Genomic DNA, 20,875 nt, shown 5'->3' on the forward strand with positions numbered 1-20,875 from the left:
GGCGCTCAGCTCTTTTCGCGGTTGGCTCGAGGAGGTTGACCTCATCAATTTTGTTTGTTTGACCATAAGGGTGAGATCCAGTTGATGTAGATCCCTGGTAGCCTCTACCGGTGGTTTTGGCTAGGACACCCTTTCGGAGGTCGTCTTCAATGCGGGTTCCAAGGATTTATAGATCCTGGAATGTCTTGATGTTTTGGTACCTCAGCAAGTTGGCATATACCGGGCAGAGATTGTTGACAAATTTCTCCACCAAAGTTGGCTCGCTTGGCTTGCTGACCAATTGGGTGCTTACTTTCCTCCAACGGGTTAGGAATTCTGTGAATCCCTCCTTATCATTTCAAGTTAGGACCTCAAGAGTACGGGTGTTGGCCTGAATCTCGACATTGTCGGCATATTGCATAGAAAATTCAACTGCAACCTCATCCAAGGTAGTGAGGTTCTTCGGGTCAAGGGAGTAGTACCATTGGCGAGCGATCGGTTCCAGGGATGATGGAAAGATCCGGGTGAAGAGTTCTTGTTTGACCCCCTTTATGGCCATGTAGTCCTTGAAGGCTCGGACGTGATTGAGTGGGTCCTCCACTCCCTTTAATTTGGGCACATCAATCAGGGTAAAGTTGTCGGGTAGTTGATCCCCAACGGGTTCGAATCTCCGGTTCTTCTTGAGGTGGATGTTTTTACCCTGGGCTAAGAGTTGTTCTTCCAAGAGTTTGAGCCTTTTCTCAGTTTTAGTTAAGGGCGGAGTGTTGTATTCTCCAGTTTCCTTATTTTTCAGAGTGTCGATCCGAGTCTCGACACGGTCCAGGGTGACCTTAAGAGCAGCGAGTAGGCTGGCTAGCTGGGCAGTGGTAACATCTCTGTTGTCATTGTTGTTGGACGAAGTTGAAGACGGGGCCATGGTTTTGAGGCAGAAAAATGGCTCACATTACATATCAATCCGACACGGTTCAAAGACTGAACGCAGACAACACAAAGGGCGGAACAAAGATCGGACTGAACAGGACGAGGATAACCGTGTGTGGTACCTCGGTGCTAACTCGATTTATGACGTGACGGTGTTGACCGGAATTTTTGACTTACGTCCAACGTAGTGGCGTGATGCCGTTGGACGAGTCTCGTGGTGAGATGACTCATAAGTAAAGACACATAAGTACGTTGTCTCTGACTCGATAGACATGAGGCGGAATTAGAATGGTGGACTGAAGTTTTCGAAAATAAAGATTTTCAAAAACATTCTTTTGTCACTTTATGGACGGCTTCTGAAGAATAGGGATCTTCGAAAGTCGGTCAGTTGAAGGGTTGTCTTAAGTTTGTTTTCAAAAGACGGTTGGAGTTTGAGTCGGCTCGGAAAATAATGTACTGTTTCCAGAGACGGTTTTTTGAAATTCAAAATTGTATGTTTTGAAAATCGAGTTTTGAAATGTTTGAAAAGGTCTCGGGGATGGTGTATGGTCCTCGGGATCTTGAAAATGTCTCGAGAAAAGGGTGTGTGCTTTTCTCGGGTTTTGAAAGAGCCATTGTCGGCACGAGATGGGTTAAAATCCGTGTCTTGACGCGGCGATTATAACGGCGTAAAAGGTGTTTTGAAATGGTTGCCGAAAACCGAGTTTGAAAATCGTCATTACGACGGCCTAGAAAGGCGTGTTGATATGGTTATAGAAAACCGGGTTTGAAAATCGTCATTAGGACAGCCTAGAATGGCGTGTTGAGATGGTTATAGAAAATCGGGTTTGAAAATCGTCATTACGACAGCCTAGAAAGGAGTGTTGAAATGGTTATAAAAAACCTGGTTTAAAAATCGTCATAATGACGGCCTAGAAAGGCGTGTTGAAATGGTTGTCAACGGTCAGCGAAAGACCGAGGTTTTGAAATGGCTATTATAACGGCGCAAAGAGGTATTTTTGAAAGTTTGAAAATGACACGGGAGGACTTATGATCACATAACGCATAAGCACTCGCAGTTTCATTATATTATACATAATGCTGACACGGGTTTTGGCTTAAAGGGTCGGTTACACACCAAACAATCCAACCCCGATTTTCGAGAGGGATACCAATCCAAACAAAATGTTCTCGAAGTTGATGAAAGCACTTTGACAAAACATAAATGTGTATTGTCAATGGTATGCTTGACTCAATCGGGATTCGAAACGGGGGGATGAGTAAACTCACGCCGACGGGACGAGCCAATTGGTCAAAAAGGGTTAGGTTTTGGGCCCGGAAAAGGAACCCAATTATGACCGTAATATCAATTAACGCATTTCAACCAAGACCTCGTTCGAGTCTCACCATCTAGGGATCACAAAGACACAAGTGTCCTAGTTTTCCCCAGCGGAGTCGCCAATCTGTGGACATAGGCCACAGGACGGTCTACGGGCGCGATGCCACTCACCGGTCCATAGTCATGGGCCACGTGAACACCAAGCTAATCTGTGGACATGCATCGGTCTTTTGAAAGCCACGCTCGGCGGCGTAAGAATGCTTTCGACCGGATCATTTTAGATCGGCCGGTTTCGTCTCGGCAAGGGTCTCGAAATGATGCAAGAGATGTTCGGAGTCTCTACCAAGCATTTGTGGGATGCTTGGAACCCGTTCGAATCCACTTTATACATAGGTCAATCAAGGCAAAAAGCGGTGTTTGACATAGGTACTAAAGATAAGGAATCGTCCCTCTTTAGCATCCTATCTCTAGAATGACTCTCGTACGCCCTGGATAAGGTCGTCCACTATCCAAACTTTCCGAGTAAGAGGTGAAGGTACGTATTGGTAAGCCTTTTAATCAGACACCCAATCTCGCCCGCGGTAGCGGCCTCTACTGATCGATCATGGTTGGTTAAATGCAAAAATTGATAAAACGGGTAAATGCATGAATGCGCAACCGCTAGTTTGAACCCAACATGTGAGCTTTCTATGTCGGTTTGTTTAATCCGAGTATCAAGTATAAGATGTCAAGTTGGATTTATTGTTGATTTACATGCAAGACGGAAATTAAACATTCATTTACCGAATTAGGTTTATGGTGCATAACGTGATCCATTTGTCTTAGTAAGGCGTTTTGCAAATGTGATGTTTGAATGAGCAGATTCATCATCTGATCCGTCCTGTATTCGCGTTAACCAAAGTCTAGATCGTCCTAGACAAATGCTGGAAGGGGAACAGACCCTGCATCAGGCAGCCAGAAGAGGCGCGAGCCTATTGGCGATGCAAAGCGGTCTCCCTTGGTTTGAAAATAGAAAAATGAGTGGCCTGTTTAGGCGCGGGTCAAAAAACGATGGAATGCGTCTTCTGACCATTGAAAGAGTTCGTGAAATGTGTTAAAAAATGGGTGTTTAAACCCGTCTTGACTTGAAAACACCGTTTAGGCCGCTTTTGTACCAATTTGAAGCAGGAGACTTGAATAATCGTCATTGTTTTGACAATACTCGATGTCGGATTTGGTTTTGCAAGCTTGGCATGAATAGTTTTGAAAATCATTATAAACTAATTGTTTTAAGTTCATTTGTTTATAATTAGTCAACATTCATCATCGTACTCGGGTTAAAATCCGACATGGTATGTAGACCCAAGGATGACTTTGTGTTGGTGACTAATACATTTGTTTTGAAAATGTAAAGAAATAAGAAAGGCTTTAAAATACCCTTCAAAATGTAAATAAATAAAATAAAAGGCTTTAAAATACCTTTTATAATGTAATTAACCAAATATTATCACCGAAACACGTATTAAACTGCCGTGGTATTAGGAACCAAGGGTGAAAAATGATCTATGGTTAAAAACATGTCATAAAAAATGGTTTGAAAATACTTGAAATGGTAACGATTACAAATATGAAATAAAAATGAAGGAGATGAATAGACCAAACACGGTTTGGATTTAGGTTGAGCAGGCTGCTTTAGGCACGAGCCTATGTTTTGGCTTACTCTTCCCATGTTTTGGACCATGTTATGCATGATTTAGCATGTTATAGTCATGAAACAAATAAAAACATGATAGAAGAGGATTTTTACACCCTCATACTTACATGCTAGGCTTGTGGCAAGAAACCGACGAAAGTGTATCAACTTGTTTGGCCGGAAAACTCGATTTAAAAACCGTTTTAGTAAGTAAAAGAGTGTTTTGTTAAGTTTAGTGATGGTGTAGTGGTCGAGATGGTCGGTCAAGTGATTTAATGCACGATGTGTTAGTTATTTAGACCAAATTAATAATCATCTTATGATATCAAAATTAAAAATTAATTTTAGGTGGTCTAAATCTACATGCATGCAAAGCAAAATACAAAAGAGATGGTTTTAAACCATCTTAAGACAAAAATTCCTTACATTGTTATAAGGCAAAATGGGCACAACTTAAGGACTCCTTCCTTGATGTTGTTCTTTTTTTTTTTTTGACGACGAGGGGGTTGAGTCCCCCCCGGGTCTATTCATTCCCGCAATACCCCATGGACCATGTAAGCCACCCCCTTCGGGGGCTGCAGTGGCCAAGTGATCATCGTCCCAGATGGTAGTCGAACCCGGGACCTCTCAACTTCTGCATTTATGCAAGCTTCAAGGTCCTTGATGTTGTTCTTGTGCTAATGCAATAAGGATGATCCTCCAACACCTTAATTTCCAAAGTAGGTAATCTCCTAAGGTGGCACCCAAGATAAACCCAAAATACTACTAAAATACTAACTAGGTAAATGTAGTAGTAACCTTGTTTATTTGTATATTTGATGTACTAATTAATATTATTACTTTGATAATATTATTAGTTGATATTTATATGTGTTTTTGGATAAAAAGATGAACAAAATAAGAAGGACAAATGGTCTTTAATGGAGGAAAAAAAACCGGTTTTGGAGCCCTCAAAAGACCAATTTTACTTCTAATTTTTCCAACTAACAAAATGAAGTGAATAGTGGGGTATTTATAGCCAAATATGGGGAACAAAAGGAAGTGGAATTTCCGCATAAAAGGACACTTGGTGTCCTATAAAAAACCGGAACATTTGGACTGTATTTGGTCCATTTCGGTTTTCGATATTTGCCCCACAAGTGCTTATAAGTCTTATATTTAATTATCTTACATAATTAAATATTAATTTAATTATTTAACACTTAAATAATAAAAATTAACTACCAATGACTACTTAACTATTAAGTAATCATAAGATTATTTTATCAACATACAATGTGTCAATATTAACCCATTTAGCTAACTTTACAACCTCTTGTAAAATTTAATAGCTAACTTATTCCATCTCAAAACATATACACATATCGTATAAAATTAATTAATTAATAATTAATTAATAAATTCTAATTTATTTATTTATTATTTAATAGCACATAATTAAATAATAAATCTGCTTGTCTCGAATTCGTAACCCGTCATCAAATAATATATTTACGTGATTTACTAAAAGTCAAATAATACAAGGTATTAATTATCTCGTATCAATAATGAGACACAAGAGATGATGAAAATGTAGAGATAGAGAGAGAGTGTGATATCAGAAAACCCTAAAAATTGGAAAAACCTTAACAAAACCCTAAAAATGTCAATTGATTGTTCAAACATCAAACAATTCCCTCCTCTGATCTCTATTACTACAAATTCAAAACACGCAAAATCACCTAATAATTCTGCATCCTCTTCTACGGTTGCTCCTGTTGTGGCGGGTGGGCCTGGAAGTGCTGATGTGGGGAAAACAAAGAGTGTTAATGAAGTTGTTGGAATTACTCCGTATGATTTGGATTCCATTGCTCCAGAAGAGCAGGAATGGGTACTTCAGCGAAGGAGGAAAGGTAAGAGCCCATTATCGGTGATTGAGGAAGAGCCTGCTGAACTACTGCCGTTTACAGAGGAAGATGTTAAGGAGGAGCTTGAATTTTGGAAGAACTCGGTCTATTGCTTCGTATTAGGTGCTAATCTGCATGTGGAAGTAGTAGATGGCTTTATCAGGGGGATCTGGGCATATTTGCCTATTGATAAGGTGTCCTTTCTTCCGAATGAAGTTTTTCTGGTTCGATTTACCTCTAGTCATGCTAAAGATAGAGTCTTACAGCAAGGTCACTTCTTATTTGACAATAAACAGCTTATAGTCAGGACTTGGAGTGCGGATGTGGACTTGGTGAAGGCAGATGTTAAGGAAGTGCCAGTATGGGTCAAGTTTATGAATGTTCCTCTGAAATTTTGGGGTAAGTGTTTGCCTAAACTTGCTGGTTTGTTGGGAAAACTTGTTCAATGTGATGTTGCAACTAAGGACAAAACTCGTCTGGGGTTTGCACGCGTAATGATTGAAGTTCCGTTTGGTAAGCCTATTCCCGCGTTTGTTAAATTTCTAGATGAAGATGGGAGTGTGGTAAATGTTAAGGTGGAATGTGAATGGAAGCCCGTCCTTTGTAAAAAATGTCAAGGGGTTGGGCATGAGTCTGCTAACTGTAGGAAATCTCCACAACCACAATCTCAGAAGGTGACTAGGACTATGTAGGGTCAGAAGCAGTGGAGGCCTAAGGCACAGCAAAAGAAGCCTGTTGTTCATGGGGTTGCCCAGCCTGTAGTGTCGCATGTACATGAGGTGTCTTTAGATAATCCCTCTGGTAAAGTCCGTGCTACTCCAGTGGAAAAACCCAATAAGTTTCAAGTGTCTTGGTTTAGAAATGGGAAATATCACATGGTGAATACCCCTGCAAAGAAAATTATAAGACTTAGTAGGCAGGAGTTGTTGGATCATGGCCAGAGCTCTGGAAAGTTTGATAATTCTAATCTTTTAGAATCTCTGAATAATATAACTCCTAAAGCTGGAATTGGTGTAACTGGTAATGTGTTACCTCCTCCTGGAGGTAATGCATAATTTTGGATTTTGGAACATTAGGGGATTAAATAGTCCAACTAAACAAAATATAATTAAATGGTTTCTTCATCATCACCAGGTTGGATTATTTGGTCTCCTTGAGACAAAGGTAAAGCCTTTGTCTCTAAATAGCATCAGAACTAATATCTGTGCAAATTGGTGTCTTTCTACAAATACTGCTTATCATAAGGTAGGACGTATATGGGTGTTATGGAATCCCTCTATGTATTGTGTAATTTTTTAGATTATGGTGCTCAGTTTATTCACATAGAGTTAAAGGATTTGAGCACTAGCTATAAGTTTTATGTTACCATGATTTATGCTTTTAATGATGTTAATGAGAGGAAGGAGCTTTGGGCTAGGCTTGGTGCTTTTAATAGAAACTTTAAGGGTCCTTGGGTCATGTGTGGAGATTTAAATACTATTTTGGTCCCTTCTGAAAGATTGGGTGGTCAATGTACTTTTGAGGAAATGGATGATTTTCAGCAGTATGTCAATGAGTGTGGAGTGACTGATTGTTCTGCAATTGGATCCTTTTACACCTGGACTAATAAGCAAGAGCCTGCCTCAAGGGTGTTTAGTAGACTTGATAGAATGTTATTAAATGATAAATGGTTGAAAGCTAGTTCTCTTGCTTATGCTCATTTTTACTCTCACTACTACATTGTGATCCTGTAGCAACACTTCGCTATTGTTGCATAATGTCGTATAAATGTTGCTTTAGAGTTTATGCAACACTTAATAAAGTGCTACATAAAGTCTTGTTGCATTAGCTCATTGCAACACTTAATGCAACACTTTTCAAACTAAAGCAACACTTTTATAAAGTGTTGCATATGTTATGTTTATGCAACGCTTTTTTCAATTTCAAAGGCAACATTTTTATTTGTTAATGCAACACTTCTTGTGAAAAAATAGCAACACTTCCTGAACTAATGCAATACTTTTCATGTTGAAAAGCAACACTTATAACAAACAAATGCGACATTTTTATTTTGTAAACGCAACACTAGTTACGTCCAATAACAACACTTGTAATAAACAAATGCAACACTACTTTATCCAAAGACAATACTTAATTGTAATTCTCACTAATTGTGCATTCAATTGCAAATCATTCCAAAATTGCAATAGATTCAGTCTCAAAATGAATGTCAATTACATTTCCAAAAAGAATCAAAAGTAGAACTTCGCAAATGTTTAAGTAGAAAAAATGTAGCAAATGTTTAAATAGAACAAATGAGTAACGATTATTATATTAAAAGTCTTCATTGTTGTACTTTGGACCATATTTATGTTGCCACCCGAATGAAAATCAACCCACAAAAAATAGTAATACCTCAAATGCAACTTTTAGAACGTAAAAAATGGAACACAATTAGATTTGAGGATCGCGGAATATTTAAAGGCTTTGATTGTGCCTTACTAGGAAATATAATGCGGAGTAACCAAAGGACGGATTAATACTCCATACCAGACTTGAACACCATTGAATTGTAACACTCTCTGTTTTACCTTTCACTCCTTACTCTACTCACTACTCTATCTACATTAACCACTGATATTAACCGTCATAAACATCAAGGGCATTTTAAAGGAACACTTACCTGACTAAGCGGTAATGTTCTAGTAAAAAGCTCTCGCCCAAGTCTACAAGAGTCATCAGTGTGTGTTCTTTTTTGTCGTTCTTCTTCTCATATGACCTCACCCATCTCCTGACTCCCCAGCCACATCACAAGGAATAGACTGCCGATAACTCTATGAAGTTCAACAGAAATTCAACAAATCAATTTATAGTCAATCAATTGCAACAAAGGAGATATAGAGTTGTATATAAAATTAAACAACTAAGAAACTTATATCAGCTTACCTTTTTGTATGCCTAATTCTATGCACAGACCTGAACTCTATGTACTAAACCTGATGAACGCTTAGCTGCATAACAGTAGAAAATTTAATTAATTGCCTCAGACCCAACTATGGCAGGATACATATATAGTCAGTTGGCGGTATTTGTAAGACCCCTCGCCCAATGTGTCGAGCTCAGAAATAGCTTCATCAAATGCCTATATAGGTTGTACATAAATGAAAGGGTTAAAATTCCAAGTAACCAATAATTATCAAGCTTAGCACTAAGATGCTCGCCAGGAAGATACAATATTGTGAGATTAAATTATATGATTGTCAATTATAGCTGTATTACAAGTGCAACAATATCAATGTTGATCCATAAGATTTTACTTGATGATAAGAGCGCAACTAACTTAATCCCAAGTGTATAAACCTCCACATTCTTACTCTCTAGTCTTGTTTGGGTTTATGCCTAAAAGGAGGAACAATGGGATTAGCTAGGGGAATGGAACAAAATTTACAAAGGAACAAATCGCTTCTAGACTCTTTCATCTTTGACTGCAAGATGTTTATGATTTGGCATTGAAAAGCATACACTTTAGAAGTCTTGACTCATGATAATGAGTGCACAAAACATTTAAACCACAATAATCTAAACCAATATACACTATAGAATCAACCTCAAACACCTCAAATTATTGTCAAGAGTCAACACGACCAAGGAAGCACCAACATATCCTTGTCAAAAACGGATATTTTTATGGAAAATATGCATATTTTGGCTTTAAATGAGGCGTATAAGTGTCATATATCCTTGTCCGAGTGTCGAGTGTCATTGAGGTCTTATAGTCAGGTGTTGTGTGATTCGTTTCTGAGTCAAGTTCAGGCTATGTTTATCCAATAAGTGCTACAGTTGCATTACATATTCTCGTATCTATACAATGTGAATGTAAGACCCAACCCACTTTAACTAAAATCTTCGTGCATATGCGCATTAACTTGCTAAAAACTTAGATGAAGAAATAACTACCCCAGATATGGGCCAATCGCGAACACTCGTGATAACTTTATCATAAGACTGTAGCACATAAGAACTTATAATGTTTCTTTAAGGTTCCTTTTAAAGTAGGGAAATTTACATAAAATTTCAAATGAGTCTTATTAAGTCGAGTAATTTCCACTTAGTTCAGAAAAGGTTAATATCAAACCTAAGTTCAGCTAAGGGTCAAGTCGGTTTATTTACCCAATCTAACTCGCATCTAAGGTCGGTTAATTTTGCCATGTCTAGCTCATAACTAAGGAAAAACCATAACTTTACAAACTATACAAATGACACTTTGGTAAAATATCTCACCAGTCATCGGGCGACTTTGACACTGATCAAAGTAACTCTCAGCTCTAGAGGAATCTTTCTGAGTTTGCCATATTAAATCCGTGTAAAGGGGCAATACATTTGGGTCACTCGGGTTCGCAAGTATATCTCTCCCACAATACTCGTCTGCTTTTACATAATCACCTCGAACCAAAAAAAATTGGAAAGATTAGAAATTTAGAACCATAGCAATAACAAGTTCCTGAATTATTGTCACACAAAAATCCTCGTTCTTTTGTACTCATAGTACACTATTTGAATTGCTTCTGTTCCATACCAACCAATGCCTCATAATCCATTATTTCTTAAATTCTGGCATTGAACAAAAAACAAAATAATTATTCATGTAATACAAAGCTTTTGGAAGGAGTGTCCAACCCAAAATCTAACCAAATGAGAAAGAGAGACCAAGCCTTTAATGACAATCAGAGGCACTCTTAATGAACTCTACTTCTTCTGTTTACTAAAGAGCTTCAAGAGAATAATTCAGAGTTCTTACAGATTGGAACCATCCACCACCAGACACGAGATAAATCTTCCAAGAGCCATCAAAAGGAAGTTCAAAATGCGAATTCGAAAAAGATTATCACAAGTCCTGAACTCACAACATTCGATTTCTAAAAGGCACTAATGGCATAGGTAGGCGAAACACGCAATGAGAACCAAGGTAAGGTAATTCAATTGATGGTCAAATGATAAAAAATTAGAAATTGTTAGAAGAAAGACAACAACTTTCTTATATATCGAAGTTTTGTTCACCAAGATAGAGAACCTCACTACGTGGTAGCGAAGAAGACTGATCCAAAGAAGACGTCGCCACCACAGACTGTGAGTGACTAAGTGTGCGACATCTGCAAATGAGATCACACAAAATGGACAGTTAGTTAACCTGCCCAAGATGAATCTATCCAAAACACACAAAAACCCAATAGACTAAGAAGTCGTAATACAAAACCAATTGAAAAAATCAATTTACCGAATTGAACAAAAACCACCATTATTATTGCTAAACCTGTAGAATACCTCATCATTATTTAAAAATGAACCCAAATGAAAAACATATCAAAACTGTAATTAAACGATCAAAATCAGTAAATGAAAAAAAAAAAGAGGAGATGAGTAGATGAAATAACAACCTTTGCTTTAGTGCCGCCAATGTAATTGTCCATCTTCTTCGATTCATCCCCGAATTTCTTTGTATAACTGCTCCTTTGAACAATCAACTAATCAATCAAGCATGGGTGTCCAAAAATCAATCCTTATCATTTGATATAACTGTGAATAGAAATGGAAATGGAAATGGAAATGGAAATGATGATAATACCGGACATGAAGGAATCAACAAAGGAGTCTTCGCAGCGGAGATAGGAGAGAACATCAGGGTTGTCTCGGCCGTGAAGCCAGAAGTAGTTGAGAGACAGGGAAATAGGGAAAGTGAGATTATGATCAGAAGGGGAGAAGTGGGAGAGGAAAACAAAAGAACACCGTAGGATTGTATGTGAGATGTGTGGCTTAGATGAGATGCGTGGCTTAGATGGGAGGAACAAAGGGAATGAATGGCTTAGATTCAACAAAGCACTATTCCTTACTATTCATAAGGCATCACTGTTCACAAGAGAACCAAAAGAAGATGTTACACATTTTAGTAGTTAAGGATTAAGGATTTTTAATTATTTCTAAATAAGCTTTTGATGGTTAGTATTCCCAAAAATTAAGAATGGCGCCTAACTTCACTTTTAGAATTAGCATAAGCACTAAATAGGCGCCTAACTTTTATTTTACATTTAGTTTAAGCGCTAAATGACAAAATTTCGTACGAAGAATATAAACGCTTCTTAAAGTGTTGCGACAAAGCAACATTTGTGTCAAAACGTTGCACTTATAGCAATACAATGCAATACTTCTGTTAAAGTGATGCTCTATATCGATAAAAGCAATATTTTTGAATAAAGTGTTACATGATTAACTAAAATGCAACATAAAAAATAAAGTGTTGCAGATAAAATGTTGCATTACTTCAATTTTTGTAGTAGTGTCTGAAGGGCTTTTTGACCATACTCCTTGTGTTGTTCAAGCTCAGTATGATATGGAGAAACCTAGGAGGGCTTTTAAATATTACAATATGTGGAGTCAGGCATTGGAATTTAAAGACTGTGTGCAACAGCTTTGGAGTCAAAATGTCCCTGGCACCCCTATGTTTCAGGTGGTTAAGAAGTTAAAGGCTCTTAAATGGTCTTTGAAGCAATTGAACACGGAGAGTTTTGATGATGTGGTGAATAATAAAACTAGGGCTTCTATGAATCTGGAATATATTCAGCATAAGCTTAGAGATGATCCTTTAAATCCGGAGCTTCTGAATCAAGAAAGTAAAGCTCTAGATAGTTTCAAATTCCTGGAGAAGGCTTGTGCTGCATTTTTACTTCAAAAGTCTAAGGCTATATGGGTGGATATGGGTGATGATAATACTAAGTATTTTCACAATATTATTAAAGGAAGACAGTCCAGGAATCAGGTTATTAGAATAGAAAATCTTCAAGGATAATGTTGTGATGATCCTAAGCTTATTCAGGAGGCTTTCCTGGAGTTTTATGAGCAGCTTCTTGGTACTTCTGAGCCTGTATTGAAAATTACCTCTTCTGTTGTTCAAATGGGGAAGGGGTGCACTAGTGATCATCATTCAGTCCTCCTTGCTCCTGTGTCTAAAGAAGAGATTAAGAAGGTTATGTTTTCTATCCCTAGTCGCAAGGCTGCAAGCCCTGATGGCTACTTAAGTGCCTTCTTTAAAGATGCCTGGGATGTGGTAGGGGATTCAGTATGCACTGCAATTCAAGATTTTTTTCATTTAGGAAAACTATTAAAGCAGCTGAACCATACTCTCATTACCCTTGTTCCTAAATGTGCTTTACCTCAGAATGTAACACAATTCAGACCCATCTGCTTGTTGCAATGTGCTTTATAACTGTATTTCTAAGTTGCTTTATAACAGACTTTCTGAGGTCTTGCCTGATGTGATAAGTGATAATCAAGGAGGTTTTGTTAAGGGGAGGAGCATTGTGGAAAATATATTGATTTGCCAGAATATAGTGAGGCTCTATAACAGAAAAGCTATTTCTCCTAGATTCCTCCTGAAAGTTGACTCTGTTAGTTGGGAGTTTTTGGAACAGATGTTGGGTGCCTTAAACTTCCCAGCTCAGTTTATTGCCCTACTGATGGAGTGTGTTAGAAGTGCCAGCTACTCCTTAGTGCTCAATGGGGATATCTTTGGTTTTTTTATGGGGAAAAAAGGACTCAGACAAGGGGATCCCTTGTCACCCTTATTGTTCACTATTGCTATGGAATATCTTAGTAGAGTGTTGGCTTTTGTGAATGAGAGTATACCCTTCAAATTTCACCCTATGTGTGGCAAGCTTAAATTATCACACTTGATGTTTGCTGATGATTTGCTTCTATGTAGTAAAGGGGATGTGGGGTCAATTATGGTTCTTTTAAGAGCTTTTTCCACTTTTTCAAAAGCTTCAGGTCTGCAAATAAGCCCTTCTAAAACTAGTGCTTACTTCAGAGGGGTCCCTGTTTGGGTGAAAGAGGAAATTATACTTGTGTCTGGGTTTCAGGAAAGGGAGCTCCCCATTAAATATTTGGGAGTTCCTATTACTGCATGTAGATTGACAAAAGCTCAAGGTAAAGTTCTTATTGAGAAGGTGATTGATAGAATTACAAGGTTTGGCACAAGACAATTATCCTATGCTGGAAGACTTGTTTTGGTGAACTCTGTTCTTACAACCTTGTATAACTACTGGATGAGCATCTTTATAATCCCTAAAGGAGTTCTAAGGAGGATTAATGCTCTCTACAAGAATTTTTTGTGGGATGGTAAAGTGGAGTTTATGGGAGTTCCATTGGTTAGCTGGGACAGTGTATGCTCTTCCAAAGAAGACGATGGTTTAGGCATCAAAAACAGTTCAGTGTGGAATGTTGCAGCACTAAAAAAGTTGGTCTGGTGGGTTTATTGTAGCCCTGATAAGCTTTGGGTTAAATGGATAAATCAGGTATACTTAAAGAATGAGAGCTGGAATGATTATAACCCCAGGGGTGATGTTAGCAGGGTTGGAACAATGTTTGTCGAGCTAAAGACAAACTCAGTTCTAGTTATTCTCATGGTACCTGGTCTCTGAACACTAGGGGTTATACAGTAAGTAGTGGATATGATATTTTAAGATCAAGATCTCATAAGTTCATTTGGCATCTGTGGACTGTGCCTAAGCACAGATTCCTGGGTTGGTTACTGGCTAGGAAGGAAATGCAGGTTAAAGAAAAATTATTTGCTCTTGGTATCTGCCAGGATGACTTATGTTTGCTCTGTGGCAATGCCTCTGAGTCTCATCAGCACCTGTTTGAGGAATGTGTGTAGAGCAGGCGTATCCTTATATGGATGGCAGACCGTTGTAAAATCTCTTTACCAGATGGAGATATTTTGCAATGGATATGGCAGCAGAAGTGGTCTCAAGTTAGAAGGGTGTTCTCATTTGCTCTTTTAAGGCTTGTTATTACTTTATATGGAAGCAGCAGAATAAAGTAAGGTGTGAGCAGATCCTTTTACATCCTGATATTGTTTGTAAGCATATTCAACAGGTTGTAAAAATGAGGATTATTGTATTTAGCAACCGAATCCTCGGTATTGATAGGACTTGGTTGACTAGTACTGAATTATGTAAGTAGAACTTTGTTTCTCTGAAATTGTTTGTATGCTAAAATGGTAGGTTGTAATAGCCTTGTTTGAGCTTAATGGAAACTTATATTTCATCAAAAAAAAAAATATTATCTCGTATCTCATACAAATAATTAACTCATTCTTTTTGGGCGTTATCCTATACGTGTGACCTAAAAGGATCAGCTGATCACCGCCGTCACACGACAGTAATGTCAAACTCTAGTCAGCCAATCATTACCGATTAACGATGACCAACTGACAAATAAAAAATAAATCCCTGATATTACTTTTACGAGATTTAATATGTAAACGCATTTATTGTGGAGGACACTACTCCAACAATCTCCCACTTGTTCGACACAAGTGTGCGTTACCAATTCTCTTGTCCAATAATATCTCCCACTCTATGCAAGATGTCTTTCAGGTCGTTCTTGCACGTGATCATATCATAAAGTGGTTTCCTCGATCAGGAGAATGACTGTCTGACCGGATAATCTACAATAGATCTCATCCGAGCGTGGCCACGCATTTACAGTCACTTCTCCTCGAGTGGCCTTGAGATAAAATATGACATAAATGGACAATTCCCTTGACCTATTTCCATTGTTCGATACGGATCACAATGACCGGGTAAATGCTCATCAGGCTCCTTGTACGGTGCGACCTAGAACAAAAACCAAAGCCACCGGAAAACCGCACCAACTCAGACAAATTGTCACCAGTCTAAAGAATTGACTCGTAGGAATATATAGAAATCCTCGCTACGACCCAGCAACAAAAGGACTCTATAAATGGTCACTGTTCGAAAAATCCTCTCACAATCTGCCTATGTAACCGATGAGTCATCACTATGACCATATGACAGTCGAACCTGCCATCTATTGCCTTACAATCTAGTCACTCCGAGACTTCACCTCATTAAGTAACTAGGGACAAAATACAATGTTAATCCAGTTCACTTTAATAGAGTACGACTTTGTCACTACAATCTATTTGGATAAAACAAAGTATATAAAAATTCAGATATAAAACTGAATACAATGATAAATGCAATTATTATAAATGAAATAATAAATACAATATCTAAATTATTACAGATCATATAATTTACAACAGTTCTGGCAGTCGTATCAATCCCATCGAAACTACATGACTATCATGTTTAGCTTGAGACAAAGGCTTGGTTAAAGGATCAACGATGTTGTCAGCTGTCCCAACCTTACAAACTGTAATTTCCTTCCTTTCGATTAAATCTCTAATTACATGAAATTTCCTAAGTTTGTATCTAGACTTGTTACTAGACTTGGGCTCTTTTGCTTGAAAAATTGCCCCATTGTTATCACAATACAAAGTGATAGGATGCTCGGCGGTTGGAACTACCTTCAGTCCCTCTAAAAATTGCCTAATCCAAACAGCTTCTTTGCAGCTTCAGAGGCTGCAATGTACTCAGCTTTCGTTGTAGAATCAGCAGTCACAGACTCCTTGAAACTTCTCCAGCGAACCACCCCTCCGTTCAACAAAAAGACAAAACTAGCCTGGGATTTCAAATCATCCCTATCGGTTTGGAAAATGGCATCCGTATAACCTCTTATACGTAATTCAGATTCTCCTCCAAACACTAAGAATGAATCTTTAGTCCTCAAGTACTTCAGAATATTCTTGGCGGCTATCCAGTGACTCTCACCTGAAGTTTTCTGAAAACGACTCATCATATTTAAAGCATACGAGACGTCGGGACGAGAACACATCATAGCATACATGATCGATCCAACATCGGAAGCATAGGGAATCGATTTCATGCGTTCAATATCCTTAGGCTCAGTAGGACACTGTGACTTACTCAAAGTGATCCCACTGACTATAGGTAGAAAACCTCTCTTGGAGTTTTTCATATTGAATCGGTTAAGAATCTTATCGATATAGGCTTCTTGACTCAATGCTAATATGCTTTTGGATCTATCCCAATAGATCCGGATACCCAAGATCCGCTGAGCTTCTCCCAAATCTTTCATTTGGAAGTGATGTCCTAACCACTTCTTAACAGAAGCAAGCATATCTACGTCATTCCCAATGAGTAATATGTCGTCCATATAAAGAAGTAAGAAAATAACTTTACTCCCACTAAACTTCATATATAAACATGGTTCCTCAACACTTCGAGAAAAGCCATTTTGTTTGATAACATGATCAAAACGATGATTCCAACTCCCTGACGCTTGCTTAAGACCATAAATGGATCTCTTAAGTTTGCATACTTTGTTAGGATTTTTAGGATCCACAAAACCCTCAGGTTGTGTCATGAACACTTCCTCTTCCAGAAACCCGTTCAAGAAAGCGGTTTCGACATCCATTTTCCATATCTCATAATCATGAAATTCAGCAATCGCTAACATTATCCAAAAAAATCTTAGCATAACAACTGGTGCAAAAGTTTCATCATAGTGTAAACCATGGATCTGGGTGAAACCTTTTGCCACCAATGTTTCAAGATACAAGAGAAATCATCATTCATTGCGATTCTTGTCAAAGAACGGGGAATATATCTTGGAGGAACGAAATGCCACAAACGGGCATTCTAGAGGTAGAGATCTTCGATGTTTAGGGAATCGACTACCAAGGGCCCTTTGTGACATCCAATGGGAATAAGTACATCCTTGTGGCCGTAGATTATGTCTGAAAGTGGGTGGAGGCAATCGCCACCCCAAATGATGATGCAAAAACGGTCACCAAGCTTTTCAAGAAGATAATTTTCCCAAGATTTGGAGTTCCTAGAGCAATCATTAGTGATGGAGGAACGCATTTCCATGAGAAGAAGCTTGCATCCCTTTTGACCAAATATGGTGTTCAACATCGAACCGGCTTGGGATATCATCCTCAAACAAGCGGTCAAGTTGAAATTTCAAATAGAGAGATCAAGCAAATCCTTGAAAAAGTTGTGAACAAGACTCGGAAAGATTGGAGCACAATGCTTGATGATGCTCTTTGGGCTTATAGGACGGCCTATAAGACTCCCATAGGAGCCACCCCCTATAAGCTTGTCTATGGAAAAGCATGTCATTTGCCAATCGAATTGGATTACAAAGCTTATTGGGCAATCCGAGCACTTAATCTTGATCTCAAATTGAGCGGTCAAAGGAGGATGATTCAAATCCAAGAGTTGGAGGAATTCCGACTACAATCCTATGAGAATGCAAAGATTTACAAAGAAAGAACAAAATTGCTTCATGATAAGAGAATTACACAAAAGGCCTTGCACAAGGGAGACAAAGTCCTTCTATTCAATTCCCGCTACCGACTCTTTCCGGGAAAATTGAACTCTAGATGGATGGGTCCCTATGTGATAACCGAAGTTGGAAAGTATGGAGATTTCGAACTCAAGGCGGAAGATGGAAGCAAGTTCAAGGTAAATGGTCAAAGGTTGAAGCCATACTATGAAGGAGTGTTTGTTGGAGAGGTCGAGGCTACCTACCTCGGGCCTCCTCCCCCTTGAAAGGACCATCTAAGGGAGAGTTTGGTGGAATCCTCCCTAAACCACCACTTGTAAATATACTAACCCTCTAACTTGTATTTATTGCATTTGTTTTAATAAAAGCATGAACTCTTTTCATGAGCGTAAGTAAGGGAGGGTTACTAATGAATTTTGAATGAAGGAAGGAACGAATTCTCAAGTGTGGGGACGCATCTAAGAGAGGAGGAGAAGTCAAAACTCGCAGCCTGAATCCGTGCGGATTCCCTGGAATCCGGCCGTCTTGCTGGAATTCGGGCGTTCTGAGTAGAAACCGTCCGTCCAGCTACGCTGAAAATTTGAAGATTTTTGGACTGAGGTTGAATCCGAGCGTCCAAAGAGGAAAAACGCCCGTCTTGAAGAATCCGGCCGGATTTGAAGAAAGACGCCCGTCTTTCTACCTGTACATTTCAAAGAAAATCTCTGTAGAAGAATCCGTCCGTCTTCAGAAGAAGACGCTTGTCCCATCATAAAAGAATCCGAGCGTCTCGTGCTCGGGACGCCCGTCTCTGGAGCGTCAAATTTTGGAAATTCTCGCTGTGACAGAATCCAGGCGTATTACCTAGAATCCGCCCGTCCCGAGGAGCACGAATCCGACCGTCTTCAGCTCGAATCCGCTCGTCTTCTCACGGTGTTTTGACCCGACTTTTCCCTAATTAAAATACACCCCACCACACATACAGTGACACATCACTACTCCTTCCAATTGCACTATAAAACCCACCTCCTTATGACTCCCATACATATCCAAATCACTCTCTTTACCCACAAAATCAAAAAGCCCCAATTTTCTAGGGTTTCCAACACTCAATCAACAAGGAACATCCTTACCCTTTCACAAATCAAAAGAACCCAACAAAAGAATCAAGAATGGCACCAAGGAGATCCTCTTTTAGGAGTGCAAGAAGACCAAGGATGATGGGAAGTTCTTCTACCTCCCACCTCAACACCATTAGAAGGGACCATGAAGAGATTGTAGATCTCACAAGGCTTGATGATTTCTCAAATGTGGAATTCCTCAACGATGTGCAGAGATTAGTCTTCCACCGGCTTCTAAGTAAGAATATTCTTCCCACTAAATTTTTATGTCATGCTACCTTGAGGAAACTTGGGATTTATCACCAAGTGGAAGCTCTCTTTGAGGTTTTTGGTCTTTCAACCCTTTTCCGCATGTATGAACCAACCTATCGGTCCCTTGTGCTTGAATTCTTGAGCTTTTTAAAGATTACAACCTTGAACAAAGTGATATGCATAGAGTTTAGGTTGGAGAATGTTTCTAGGATGATGACCCTTGTAGAATTCGCAAATGTGTTTGGACTTGATGTTTCGCCTACCCGAACATCGAAACCCAAAAAGTATAGTGTTGCACCTTTGTGGAGGGCCATGACGGGCCGGGATTTCATTCTTACCAAGGAATGTCTTGCTTTTCATATCCAAAACCCGATCTTGAGGCTTACATATCGATTTCTTTCGGGCACTCTCTTTGCCCGCCGAGATCCGGCCATCGTGAACCAATTAGACCTTGTGTTTATGGAATCATACCTCAACATTCAAGGGAGAGATGGGTATCACTTCAATGCACCTCTAGTTTTGCTAGAGAAATGGGAAAAGTTTAGAAATGGGGACGATGATGGAATGAAGCACATAGTGAATGGAGGACTCATAACTAGACTTGCAAAGCACTTCAACCCAAGGTTCAATGAGAACAATGAGTACACTCCACTTACGGGGAGCACAAGAATTAATGAAGATCTCCTTCTCGTCCAACACCATTGGATAACCCTTGAGGGGGTCGATAAGCGGATAAAGTGGTTGACAAAAGGAAGCGATCCTATCTATCTCCCAATGACCGATCTACCACGGATCTCCCCAAGAAGAGGAAACTTGTCCCCAATGCCCTCTTACCTCATCCGAAGTCAAACAAAGCAAGCACCACCACCCCAAAATCAACCACCACAACAACAAGAACAACAAACCCAAAATGAGAAGATAAAAGTGCCTCCCTACCCCTTTCCCTACCAACCGTATAACCATCCAAATCCCTTCATCCTCCCCCGTGACGACTTTGTCACGGGAATTTTGCAAGATTTACACTACCGTCAATACGAGACCTCCGTGGACACTTACTATGCTCTTTACCCCCAATACCATGACATGGTTCGAAAAGGACGGATTAGTGAAGAAGGAGCTTTCCCCTCATGGGCTCAAATGGATTTGCTCTTCCCCAACTCGGAGAAAGCTAATGAAGGGGCGAACGGTCGCCAAGAGGAGGAGAGTGGCAATTCTTGTGGAGGTGACACGGTGAAGCTTGAGAGTGAGGAAGACGAATTCATGGACCCAAGTTTGAGTGATGCTTCAAAGGATATTTGGGATAGCGATATAGAGGGAGATGATGCCGATGTCTAGAAGACTACTTCATCACTAGGTGGAGCGGGCAAGAGGCACCCACCTAAGTTCAAGTGAAGTTTTCTCATCTCTCCTCTTTATTTTTCAATGTTTCATAAAAAGAAGTTCGTGTCTTGTTACCTTGTATTTTCATTAATTTTGATCATTATTGGAGTAGTCCTAGAACCATAGAGGACTCACACCTCGGTACCATTGAGGTGTT

General features: G+C 39.2%; 1 long non-coding RNA gene across 2 annotated transcripts; it reads right to left on the reverse strand.

The window, feature by feature from the left end:
- Positions 1 to 7,906: 7,906 nt before the first annotated feature.
- LOC141642862 (uncharacterized) lies at positions 7,907 to 11,617 on the reverse strand. Of its 2 annotated transcripts, XR_012543492.1 has the most exons (7): positions 11,379 to 11,570; positions 11,191 to 11,277; positions 11,031 to 11,066; positions 10,037 to 10,905; positions 8,702 to 8,766; positions 8,439 to 8,589; positions 7,907 to 8,181 (listed from the first exon to the last, which is right to left on the reverse strand). It is a non-coding gene; the product is annotated as an uncharacterized LOC141642862 (long non-coding RNA). The 2 variants fall into 2 exon arrangements; XR_012543491.1 differs by lacking the exon at positions 11,031 to 11,066 and having other exon boundaries at positions 11,379 to 11,617.
- Positions 11,618 to 20,875: the final 9,258 nt, after the last annotated feature.

This window comes from Silene latifolia, chromosome 2 (assembly GCF_048544455.1).
Source record: "Silene latifolia isolate original U9 population chromosome 2, ASM4854445v1, whole genome shotgun sequence".
NCBI lineage: Eukaryota > Viridiplantae > Streptophyta > Magnoliopsida > Caryophyllales > Caryophyllaceae > Silene > Silene latifolia.